The sequence below is a fragment of the Gopherus evgoodei genome, unplaced genomic scaffold (assembly GCF_007399415.2).
Source record: "Gopherus evgoodei ecotype Sinaloan lineage unplaced genomic scaffold, rGopEvg1_v1.p scaffold_293_arrow_ctg1, whole genome shotgun sequence".
Taxonomy (NCBI): Eukaryota; Metazoa; Chordata; order Testudines; family Testudinidae; genus Gopherus; species Gopherus evgoodei.
This window is the reverse complement of record NW_022059956.1, coordinates 14,758-27,568: the sequence shown is the minus strand read 5'-3', so window position 1 is coordinate 27,568 and position 12,811 is coordinate 14,758. Positions and strand designations below refer to the sequence as shown.

At 45.7% G+C, this 12,811-nt stretch overlaps 1 non-coding gene across 1 annotated transcript; it reads left to right on the top strand.

Annotated features, from left to right (window-relative positions):
- The first annotated feature begins 11,593 nt into the window (after positions 1 to 11,593).
- Positions 11,594 to 11,665, top strand: TRNAY-GUA. Its single transcript has one exon. It is a non-coding gene; the product is annotated as a tRNA-Tyr (tRNA).
- The last annotated feature ends 1,146 nt before the right edge of the window (positions 11,666 to 12,811 follow it).

The window sequence follows — 12,811 nt, the reverse complement described above, 5'->3', positions numbered from 1 at the left end:
AAGCTTTGAATTTACTTAGCTCCTGGCCTAGCCCAAATGTGGTGTGTCTTTATTTTTTTATTCTACATAGATTGTGCTGCCTTGGAACAATAAATAAACTTCAAACTAGAAAAGGCACATTCTGCTCATTAAGGGCTGGCTTCCTCTCCTCTTTATTTTCACTGAGCAGTACTTTTATTCCACAAGTCGTCCCCCTGACTTCAGTGGGAAACTTTCCAAATAAGATACTAAAAGTGTGTACTGTAGCAGCATTGATCCCTTGTTGCCACATTTTCAAGAGCTCAGTTCCCATTTGGGTGCTTTAGTGAAGTGGCCAGACTTTCAAAAGTGCTCCATACTTGCCTGCTCCCACCATTGTAGCCTTTGGAAAATCTGATGCTAAATGTTTGTCAATGCCCTAATTATGTTCTTCAAAGGCAGACAGAATGTGGGATCTTTTATGGTAGAACAGTTCTGAGACATAGCTCAGGATAACAGAACAGACTTGATGCTGCAATTCAGCTAATTAAAATGATTGTAGTCATTTCCTGAACTACATTTCCCAGGATTATTTCAACCTAAGAGCAGAACTCTTCCTCTTCCCAGGTATAAATGCCAAGCCCTGGAAAGTCTTGATAGAGGGTCTTAAACAGCATAGTGTAGAGACCATGCAACCAGGTATGCATGGATGTCTAAATGACTCCCTTTCATTAGCCCTGATTTAGCTACTCCCTCCAAAAACTCTGTACTTTAAAGTTTCCTGTAATTATATGCTTTCTTAAATACTCCTTTTTTTTACCAGTTCACTACCCGTCTGAAGTCTTGACCTGCTTGTTTCAGGAATGCTTGTGTGTTTGTCACTCTCAACATGCTGGACAGCAAAAGAAAGATGTGGAGAAATTGGAGAGGGTCCAGAGAAGAGCTAGAAGAATAATTAAAGGTCTTGAGAACATGACCTATGAAGGAAGGCTGAAAGAATTGGGTTTGTTTAGTTTGGAAAAGAGAAGACTGAGAGGGGACATGATAACAGTTTTCAGGTATCTAAAAGGGTGTCATCAGGAGGAGGGAGAAAACTTGTTCACCTTAGCCTCCAGTGATAGAACGAGAAGCAATGGGCTTCAACTTCAGCAAGGGAGGTTTAGGTTGGACATTAGGAAAAAGTTCCTAACTGTCAGGGTGGTTAAACACTGGAATAGATTGCCTAGGGAGGTTGTGGAATCTCCATCTCTGGAGATATTTAAGAGTAGGTTAGATAAATGTCTCTCTGGGATGGTCTAGACAGTATTTGGTCCTGCCATGAGGGCAGGGGACTGGACTCGATGACCTCTCGAGATCCCTTCCAGTCCTAGAATCTATGAAAGAAGTAGGAGGGTGGGGTGAAGCAGAACATAGCCATGCAGATATCAGTTCATTTCTATACATGCATGTGCCTATTCCATACATGCACAGGAACCTGAGATCACCTGACTCATTTGCTCACTGGCATAGCAAGCTGCGTTTCCCCAAACGAGAAAATAAACCCCAAATAAATGATCACATCCCCCCAATCTAATTCACAAAATAAAAGCACTAGGTAATTGTGCAACTGGTGCCATGTCCAGCTACTGCCGAGTATTTATCTACCCTAGCTATTAGTAAAACCACCATCCCCATAGTACTTTATATAGGTGGCCAACACCATTATTAAAATAACAAACAAAAAAAAAGAATTGTTCATTGCTGTATAGAAAATGAGCCCTATGGGGTATATTGTGTATTTATAGAATGGGACACATTTTCAAGTTTGCCCCATTGTCCTCTACTGGGGGCAGACCAAGGATATTCTAGCATTTTATTTTGTAAAATATATGGGCTTTTCCTGATCTCCAGCAGAGGGATGCTCCACAGGCAAGGGATCTCAGCCCCAGAGGGAAGTGTAACTTGACAGTGAGTGTTGCTTTTTCCCCTCCAAGCTCTGTCAGTCATATTTTTTGTGTGGATTGTATGTTCTTGAAGGGTTGCACAGAGCCCCTGATCTAGCTCCCATTATTGGAGCTTTATAGATAAGGGGTAGGACCTCAAAGCAAATCTTGCACTGGGGAGACACTGCAGGGCATTGAACATGGCCTAAAAGCTGTTGCCAAGGTGATGCTGTCAGGAGTAGTTCCAGCATGCTGGACCAGTTGAAGCTTCATCTAGATTGGGCTGATTGAGGAAGTAGAGTGGACGGTAAAGGCATGTATTGCTGCATCCAGGGCTTCATCTGGGATGGGCAGGGGGATTGTTTCCTGCTTCTGTTATGCATACCTGGCAGTATAAAACAAAAATAGGTTTCTTTATTGATTCTTTTTCCTCTCAATTTAACATACACATGATAACTTGTTGTAGGGAGTTACGACAACTCACCTTGATGGTGTCCCTTCCTGGCATGCAAATATTTTATTTATAAAAGTAGCCCTTCCCAGAAGATCACTAACTAAAATATCTAATGGACAGGCAGTAGATTCTGAAGAGGTGGAGCCAGTATTTCAAAGCCAGTAAATAAATTACCTATCTGCTTTAGAAGTAAGTTATAGTTTCCTCTTTGAGTGCTAGCTAACAGATCTTTTATGGCCAAACCTCAGCATCTGCACAAAGTCTTATGCAAATCCAGAAACTACATGTAACAGACCAATTTGCCACGCACATAAATCTGCCTACAAATGTTGAGGCAGTCTTTAAGGAAGTCTCTTAAACATTTGGCCCTGAGAGTCATGCAAGAAAGGTAGAAATGTAAAAGTTGTTCCACTTATTTGTAGCAGATTGCTTCTTTAATGTGCATGTCCAGCATGTGTCTTTATGATGACAGTTAAGGGACAGGCTGAATCTGCTTTAAATTGCAAAATCTATTGGATAGAGGGATGGTGTCTGTAGCCTCTGTTTGCCTGAAGCTGGGAATGGGCGATGGGGTAGAGTACGTGATGATTACCTATTCTCTTCATTTCCTCTGAGGCACCTGGCATTGGCCACTGCTGGAAGACAGGGTACTGGGCTAGATGGACCTTTGGTCTGACCCAGTATGGCCATTCTTATGTTGAATAAGTTTCATCAAGATGTGTTCAGCTACTGAGGTTCTTATCCCAGAAGAAATGTAACATTTTCATGGACTCTGTCTGCAAGGGTTTCACTACATAGATTGCCATATTCAGCTGCTTGATGACCTTAAAGGGCCCATCCCTGGCAGCCTGTAGTTTCTCTTTCTCATGAGAATGAGAACTGTCACCTGGTCCCTGGTAGCATAGGAGAGGGCACCTATTTGCTTCCCTTGGGCCTAGGGTAAATTTTCCCTTGACAAGTCCATGAGCTCAGTGAGCTTTTCCAGGAAAGTGAGTACATATTCCACCTCCGATTTTCCATCAGAGGAGGCCTTCCCGTCCCATTCATCCCTCAGCAAGTACAGGGGTGCCCTCACTTTCCTCCCATACAACAACTCAAGAGGAAAGAACATGGCTGATTCCTGGGGCACTTCCCAGTACGTGAACAGCAGGTGGGGTAAGTACTTGTCCCAGTCCTGTGGGTACTGGTTCCTAAAGGTTTTCAGCATCATCATTAGCGTCCCATTGAATCTCCTCACCAGCCTGTTGGACTGAGGGTGATATGCTTGAAGTCCAGCTATATCAGACCCCACGCTTCTCCCACAAGCACTGGAGCAGAGTTGACATGAAATTGGAGCCCTGGTCTGTAAGGACCTCCTTGGGGAACCCCACTCTGCTGAAAACGGTCATCAGTGCATCTGCCACAGTATCTGCCTCAATAGAGGACAAGGCCACAGCCTTAGGATAGAGAGTAGCGAAATCTACCACCACCAGATTGTATTCTTTCCCTGTCCGCGTTGCTTTGCTGAGGGGGCCACTTTCTGGAAAAACTCTTCTATGATGGGCTGGGGCCCCAAAGCTGCTTTCCCTCTGTTCCAGGTCTTCCCCACGCTCGGGCAGGGGTCGCAGGACATGCAGTACTGCTGGACGGCATCAAATATCCTGGGCCAGTAAAAAGTTCTGTAGTAGCCTCTGCCTGGTGCACTGGATTCCCTGGTGTCCTGAGAGAGGGATATTATGGGCCAGGTACAGTAGCCTGTGGCAGTACTTCTGGGGGACCACTAGCTGTCTCCTGATCCCCCACGGTTCCACTTCCCCTTGGGGAGCCCATTCCCGGTACAGGAATCCTTTCTCCCTGTGACATTATTGACATGAACTGGGACCGTATAGATCATTGTTGCAACCAAAGTCCTGTAGTGGGACCAAACCTTAGATACCCTATTTGACCCCCTTTATATAAGAGAAGGTTATGGTTTGTTGGTTATGTGTATCATGTATCTGTATATGTGTATCATTTTTGTAGTTGAAGTTATGAATATTGGCTCTATACTGTCTGTATTTCAAACTTCTGTATGCTTCTGGGTAACTCCCTCAGACAAGTTGATGTCAGCTCTGCCTAGCCTGCTTGATGGCCCATTAAGGACCATCAGCTATATAAGTGACCCACTGAGAGAAGGCAGATATGCCTTGTGATTCAGTAACTTGTCCATGTGACTCCAAACTCCATTTTGCTGTCCTTTTCCACAGTAAGGACAAAGTGGTGTTCTTACACCTGTAAAAGACTGTAAAAGGCTGATGTCTCATCTCCATCTTGTCTTCAATCCTGCTTCTTATCTTTGGAGGGACCTTGCTACAAACAGAAGCTCTAAACAAAGGACTGATGACCCATCCCAGCTGTGGATGTACTCCTGAGACTTGATTTGAACCTGCAGTTTATTCTATCACTGCTACAAGCCTGAACCAAGAACTTTGCCAATTCTGTATGTAATTGATTCCATTTAACCAATTCTAGCTCTCATCTCTATCTTTTTCCTTTTATGATTAAACCTTTAGATTCTAAAGGATTGGCAACAGCATGATTTGTGGGTAAGATCTGATTTGTGTATTGACATGGGTCTGGGGCTTGGTTTTTTGGGATCAAGAAAACCTTTTTTTCTGGGATGCTGGTTTTCATAACCATTTGTCCCCATAACAAGTGGCACTGCTGATGATACTGGGAAACTAGAGTGCCTAAGGGAATTGCTTGTGTGACTTGTGGTTAGCCAGTGGGGTGAAACCAAAGTCCTCTCTGTCAGGCTGGCTTGATTTGCCTTAGAGGTGGAAAACCCCCAGCCTTGGGCTGTAACTGCCCTGTTTTAAGCAATTTGTCCTGAATTGGCACTCTCGGTTGGGTCTCGCTAGAACCAGCATCGTTACACTCGCACAGGAATCTTTCCCAGCAGCCTTGCCCCAGGGGTTTCGCTGTGCTGTGGCCAGCAAGTTCCCTTAGCTTCTCTAAGAAGGGATCCTTCTGCAGCTCAGCCTGGAATTCAGCGGCTGGGAAAGGGATGGGGACCTGCCCCCTCTCAGTGTCTGGTTCCAAGGCCGCAGACCCACCAAGTCCTGTCCCTGGTGACTCCTTTCCCACTAGGGTAGGGACCTGCACCCCCGGCAGGGCATGGCCCCCAGCGTCAGGGCAGAGTGCCCTTTGCTGGCTCTGGCTACAGGTGATGACTAGGGTGCTCTGAGGGCTGCCAGGTCACCCCCCATCAGCACCTCAGTTGGGAACTGATGTTGCATCTTCACATTCTTTAGGCCTCTCCTTGGCCCCTATTTCAGATGTACCCTTGCCATGGGTACCATAATTGGTGGTCCACACATGCCCATCAGGGTTAGGTAGGTGTTGGGCACCACTCGGTTTGGGCCCACCACCTCAGGTCGGGCCAGTGTCACTTCAGCGCCTATGTCCCACTACCCAGTAACCTGCTTTCCATCCACCTCCAGGGAAATGAGGCACTTGCTCCTCATGGGCTGCCCCACACGCACCCTTTACACTGAGAACTTTGAATCCAGAGCATTGAGCCTCCCTGAGGAGCTGGTCTGGGAGACTCCTCTCTCTTGGGCCATTGCTAAACTGCCAGCCCCTCCCACCTGGGGTGCTCACCTCTCCTCCGGCTGGGTTCCCATCCAGTTAACCCTGTGAGGGCTCGGTTTGCTCATTCTATCCCTGAGCTTTTGGCACCAGGCCCATCTGTGACCCCTCTGCTCAGAGTAATTATATCTCAGGTCCTGTTAGTCCCCTGAGGCTGGTCGGTCAGCTCTGGTATTGGCTGTGCCTCTCGGGAGGGATTTATCTGACAATTCCTTCAGGGAAGCCTCTAGGTGATTCCCCTTCTGCACTGATGTGGGCCTCTCTCCCTGGGATTACATTCAGTATCCCGACCTGCTGTCTACAAACTCATCAGCTAGCAGTCCTGTGTGGATCAGGTCCTTCTGCCTCTTGTCCACAAACCACATCCTCAGGTCAGCGGGACAGAGTTCATATAGTCGCTCCAGCCCCATTAGTTCAATCACGTCCTCCTTGGTCTGGGACTCGGCCCCATACACCCACTTGTGGTTGTATTTCCCCCATCCGCGTGACCAGTTCCAGATAGGTCATCCCCTGGATCTTCTGCACACTCCGGAACCTTTTCCTGTACGCCTCGGAGGTCAGTTCAAACTCGCACAGCAGGGCTTGTTTGAACAGTTCATAGTCCCCTGCTTCCACCTCATCCATCTGGCTGAACTCTGTGGCTTTGGGATCCAGTAAGGGAGTGAGATGCTGAAGCCTATCTTCAGGGTCAACCTGGTGCACATTGCAGGCCTTCTCAAAGGCAGAGAGGAAGGCATCTTTATCATCACTTCCTTAAACTGAGGCTGTTTAACTTCCTGCTGTGACTAAGTAGTGTTGAGGTTTGCCACTATTACTGCTTAGTCCACTTCATCTTCTCTATGCTGTCAAATAAGATACATACTGCAGCAGGGTTAAGTTTTGGTAGTTTAATTCTTCCTGTGTTTCTCTTTACATCCACTTATTAAAAATCTTGGTTTCTTGATAACACTTGACAGATTTAGGTTCATGTTCTGAAAAGGTTAAATTAGTTAAAAGTCTCTCTTTGCGTGAGATAGTCGGTTGCTAGGCATCAAGTCTAGCATTATGCTGTGTAAAGTCAGAGACTTAAACATAACCTTAAACATGCCTTAAACTGAGGCAACTATCTCAGCTCCACCAATGGGAACTCGGTGAGGAAGGTCCCTTGCTGGTTGGGTAGGTGAATTCTGGGGCTGCCTGACTGCTCCCAGCCTCTCTTGCAGCCCCAGCTGGCTCAGGAGTCGGTTCCTTACAAGGATAATTCTCTTCAAACTGGGCAATTAGCTGAGCCCTGGTGAATTTTTTCAATGCGCAGCCCTCTCTCTGCACAGCTGTATGTCCTTCTTAAGGAGATGGTTATAGACCATCTCCATGCTGTTCCTAAGGGTTCATGGACTCACAGGCCTGTGCTCTCTCAGCTCCCCACGAGCCCTGGGAGGAACCCCTTCAGTGCGACAGCCCTTCTTGGGGGTCCACTCTCTCTCAGGGGTTAAGCCGCACCTCTCGGAGCCTCCAGCATGCACATCTCTTGCTAATCTCCCTTTGTTTTATTGCTCCCCTGTCACTTACTGCAGGATGCTTTGTCCACAGGGTGCAGTTGGATCCCACCACTGCCACCCGTTGTCATGCAGTCACCGGGCAATGCTCTGGAACTACTCCATATGAAGCCAGTCAGGACTCTGGGGGAGCCTCCTCTCTTTGAGCATACTGTCTCCAGGGCAAGAAGTTTACACAGCTTTGACCTTCCTGGGTCTGACCTTGGAGCATTCAGCATCCCCTTTTTACACTGGTGGACCAGTTACTCAAGAGGATGGAGAATTTTGCCCTGGCGTAGATTGATAATCTCGGCATTTGTAGTCATGTGACCCAGGTTAAACAAGTGCCAGACTGGCTCTGGGATGCAGGTCTGACTATAAAAGCTGGGAAGTGCAAGACGGGGATGTCGGAGGTGTCATACCTGGGCCACAAGGTGGGGGCAGTGTCTAAAGCCGGTGCTGGCCCAGGTGGAGGTGATGAGATATTGGCACGCTCCTCAGACTAAAAAGCAGGTCCAGGCTTTCGTTGGGATGGCAGGCTACTACCAGAGGTTTGTGCCCCACTTTAGCTCCATAGTCACCCCAATTACTTTACTGAAGGTGGTCTGAACCGAGCAGTGCCAGAGGGCTCTCGGTGCTCTGAAGGAGGCTCTCTGGTCAAGGGCCTGGTGCTGGTAAACCTGGATTTTGACAAGCCCTTTATGGTGTTCATGGATGCCTCAGAAAAAGGGCTGGGTGCAATGCTAATGTAGGTTGACAGAAATGGACTGACACATCCCATTGTGAACCTGAGCAGAAAGCTGCTGCCTGGGAAGCAGGATTCTGCACCCATAGAAAAGGAATGTATGGCCATGGTGTGGGTCCTTAAAAAGCTGCAGCCATCTATTTGGGCGGCGCTTCACTGTGTATACTGAGCATTCGCCCCTAATGTGGCTACAGCAGATGAAAGAGGCCAAAGTAAAGCTCCTGAGGTGGAGTCTCCAGCTTCAGGATTATAACATGAAGGTGGTCCATGTTCAGGTGAGCGCTGATGCATTTTCATGGAAAGTGGCCCCGCTCAGTTTGGTCTTGGAGGGGGGAGATGTGACAAAGAGGTGCTTTATTCATATTGTTATGTTCCATGTGAGCCTTACTGTCGTATATTAATACTGTGTGTTGCTTAGTTTCCTAGAGTACTGCAATAATAATTACTTGGTGATAAATGGGGGTGTGCTTTTGCTGAGGCCCTCAGGACAGATAATCGTCACTGTGAGCTCAGAAGATGGCGGCCTGCAAAGATTTTAATGATTAATATTTGACACTCGAGGCTTGTATTAAACTCAAAGCTTACAGCTTCTCTCTGACTGGGGCTTGGTAAATGCTGCCAGCATCCAAATGCAACCTCCACCTCTCTCGATGACCGATAGGAAAATTTACCAACTCAGTGTTTGGATATAACTGCCGCAAGGCCAGCGGGGGGCCGGGCCCGCCGATGGCCGCAAGGAGGCCAGCGGCGCGGGGCCCTAGAGTTAAATATCAAAACACATAGTAAATATCATGTTAAGTGTTTACGTTTCGTGTCTATGTATATTGTGTAGATAGTAGAGTTTTAATCATAAATTGTAAACCTGTCTTTTCATGTGTTTATGGTTGCTTTCCATGATAATATTTCACCTGTCCTGTTTATGTAACACTTTAAAAATCAGCAAAAGGGTTATATACATAAAATTTATTATGAAACAAAAGGCAAAAAACTATTCTGTACATAGTTTAGTCCTAGTCAGTGTCTACTCGGCGCTTCTTGGCTTGTCTCTTGTATTCATTAAATGGAGCATCTCTTGTCACTGTCCAGCAATAGTTTGCAAGCATTGATGGGCTCCATTTGCCCTGATGGCCTGCCAGGAGATTCCACTGCTGTAGTCTGGAGTCCAACAGCTCTGCCTTACTCTTGGGTAGTTCCAAATCCCTGACAAGGCCCTTCAGTTCACCTTGTGTTATGAGGTGTGGTTCAGAGGAGGAGGATGGGAGAAAATGTGGGTCCTGTGACATTGATGGTTCAGGACCAAAAGTTTCTTCCTCTTCCTTTTCCTCATCTGACTCAAGTGAGAATGATTCTGGTGCATCAGGAACCGGCAGTTCTTCTCCGTGGGGTACTGGGCGTATAGGTGATGGAATGTTTGCACAATGCACAGTCCACTTTTTCTTCTTTGACACACCTTTCCCAACTGGTGGCACCATGCAGAAGTAACAATTGCTAGTATGATCTGTTGGCTCTCTCCAAATCATTGACACTGCAAAAGGCATAGATTTTCTTTTCCTGTTCAACCACTGGCCAAGATTTGTTGCACAAGTGTTGCAGCCTATGTGTGGGGCCCACCTCTTGTCCTGATCTCCAATTTTGCAGCCAAAAGAAAGGTGATAGGCTTTCTTAACCAGAGTGGTTAGACTGCGCTTTTGTGATGCAAAAGTCACTTCACCACAAACACAGCAGAAGTTATCTGCACTGTTCACACAAGTACGAAGCATCTCTGCTCACTTTGGCTAAACAGAAATGTGTCCCTTTGCAAAATCAAACAATGACAAATAAGAGAGCATGACACTGTATGATTTCCAGAGCTGATATAGGGCAATTTGTTCAGCAGAGTGATGTAAGCTTCATTATGATTGCATCATCCATGACTTCTAGGAATAACATGATGCAATTCATATCATGTATGACACAATACCAGCTTCAGATTGCACCATTCATTGTTTTGCCTAAAAAGCAAGTATTGTCCAAACCAAGTCATAGATTTATTCATAGATCCAGCCAAAGATGTATTTTAGTAATTTCTGGTTTAAATTGAGATCCCTTCCCTTTATAACTCACTTATCCTCCGCCATTCCCAAGTCAAGGGTTCTATATACTGACCCAATAGCATATCTTGAAAACTAGAGCCAATCAACAATTTTAAGCATCATTTTCGTTCTCAGTGACCCAGAATTAGTAAAGTTGGACTACATTTATTTCAGAAGCATTTTGGCTGCAGAACAGTGTTACCCATATTGAATGCGGACACAGCAATATTTGATAAATTGGTTCCTGTCCATTCAGGATAAATTGGTTCCTGTCCATTCAGGAGGTTATTTCCCACCTATTTATAAATAATTGTTAGACCTGAATAAAGATATTGCAGACAAAACCAGGTATGCCAACCTGACCAAAGTCAGGCTAACAGAGGTTTTTGGGTAATTCCTGTCAGGGAATCTAAACCAGATGGCAAAGTTCGTTGTCTGACCACGAGAGAGACAGGCACCAGCAAGGTCCCATCAAAAGCTCTTTATTGACAGGTGCATGCATCTATAGAGAGCAGCTCGTCTCCAGAGAGAACCAGCCTGCTCTTTACCTCTTAGTATAAGCCTATATAGACAGTTCTGTCGCATCATAAATTATTTACAGGAGCAACCCACCCCCTTCTTCTAACAACTAGAAACTAGACACTTTTAGTATACATGTCTTACAGCATTAGGTGATTAACAATATCTTAGCAAGCACCAGAAGTTAGGAATGTAGGGGAGTTAAAACAGACAGAGAACTGAAATAAGGAGTGAAAACAGGGAGGCTGGGATTTCTTATCAGTTCTTCAAAGGAACTGTTCCTAACACCGCACAGTTGGTACTATACCAGGAATGCAGTCTCTTCCTTATCTCACTTTTTCCCAGCACTTGTGAGATATGCTGCTGCTTCTCAGTGTTTTCCACTTAGGAACGTCAGGGACTCTAACCCAGATGGCAAAGTTTGTTGTCGGACCACGAGAGAGAGAGGCAACACCAGCAAGGTTTGATCAAAAGCTTTTTATTGACAAGTGCACGCATCAATAGAGAGCAGCTTGTTTACTAAGCCAGAGTGATAAACATAATGAAGATGCTTTAAGTGGAGGGGAGAGAGCTGTCCCGTCCGTGTAGTTAACCCATCTCCCTAAGAGGTGGTAGCTATGTCAGTGGGGGAAGCTATGCTGGTGTATGTGCAAGCTGTGGTGTCTACATGTGTATATATAAAGTTTAATCAAACCCCATTTTTAAAAGCCCTGTGGTCTGGGAATAGAAAAGGAGTTCTCTGAGGCAGAGCCCATCCTTCAAAATCGTTAAGATCACTGACTTGCCTTGGCAAATGTCAGGGGAGTATAGCTCAGTGGTACAGTGTTTGACTGTAAATCAACTAGTCCTTGGTTCAAATCCAAGTACCCCCTTACAAGCCTACTCCTTCATTAAAAATAATTCCATTTCCAGTATGTTCAGAAGCTCCACTAAATAGGGGTCCCTGAAATGAATGGACATATTTCATGCTTTCCTATGCAAATGCATAAAAGCCTAGCAAACATGTTCCTCTGCTGAAATCACTTCCAATCCTCTAAGTGTCTAGGCTTGTTTTCGTCAACTAAACAAAGGCACATGAAAACTCATTTGCAGGTCCTTGGCCTCCATGGGCAACAATGTGCAGAAGAACAAGAACCACATCCACTTGGGAGGAATGGACTAGTCTGTATGACATTTGGTAAGTAGGTTGCCATTGGGACTGAAAACTCTACTGAAGATGGACAGGAGCCTGTTACAAAACTAAAATAACCAAGATTTCCCAAACTCCTGTAATACATTCAAACCTCTCTTTGCGCACACGGTATCAATTGGAGCTCTAATAAATGGCAGCCTTCCTTGAACACAGATCATTGTTCCTTGTAACTTTCAGATGCATCCAAATGGCAGCTGTTTAGAGGTCATGGGCTGCTAGTTCATGAGCAGGAGCAGATTCTCTGTAAGTTTACCAACCATAGAGCTTGTTATGTCTGCATCTAAGTAAGTGCAGAGTTATTTCAATGGCTCCTACACTGACACCTGCTGCCCTTTCTGGCTGGTTAATTGCACTATTTGGAACCTGCTCCTAAAATTGCATCCTTTCTGAGAGTGAGTCAAAACTGCCCAAGGAAACCCCATTGGGCTTCAAGGGAAGTGCAAGCAACGACCTGATGGGACAGCAGAGAGGTTTCAGCATTCCTCCTTTATGGTGGGGTCAGAGGTTGCTACTAGCATGACTGTGGGGTTCTATTCCTGGCTGTGGGAGGAAAGGGTGTCTAGTGGATTAAAGTAGGGGCCTTGAAATCAAAGAGAAAACATCTCCCTTTTCAGCTTCAATGCTCATTGAACAAGAACATAGCTTCTCATCTCTTAGGTTTCAGAGGAGCAGCTATGTTAATCTGTATCCTCAAAAAGTACAGGAGTACATGTGGCACCTCAGAGACTAACCAATTTCTTAGATTCTGTTGCCATCATGTGGCCATTTCATTTCACTTCTTATTGTTAAAAGGTTTGGATACTTTGCACAGAAACGTTATTTCCTT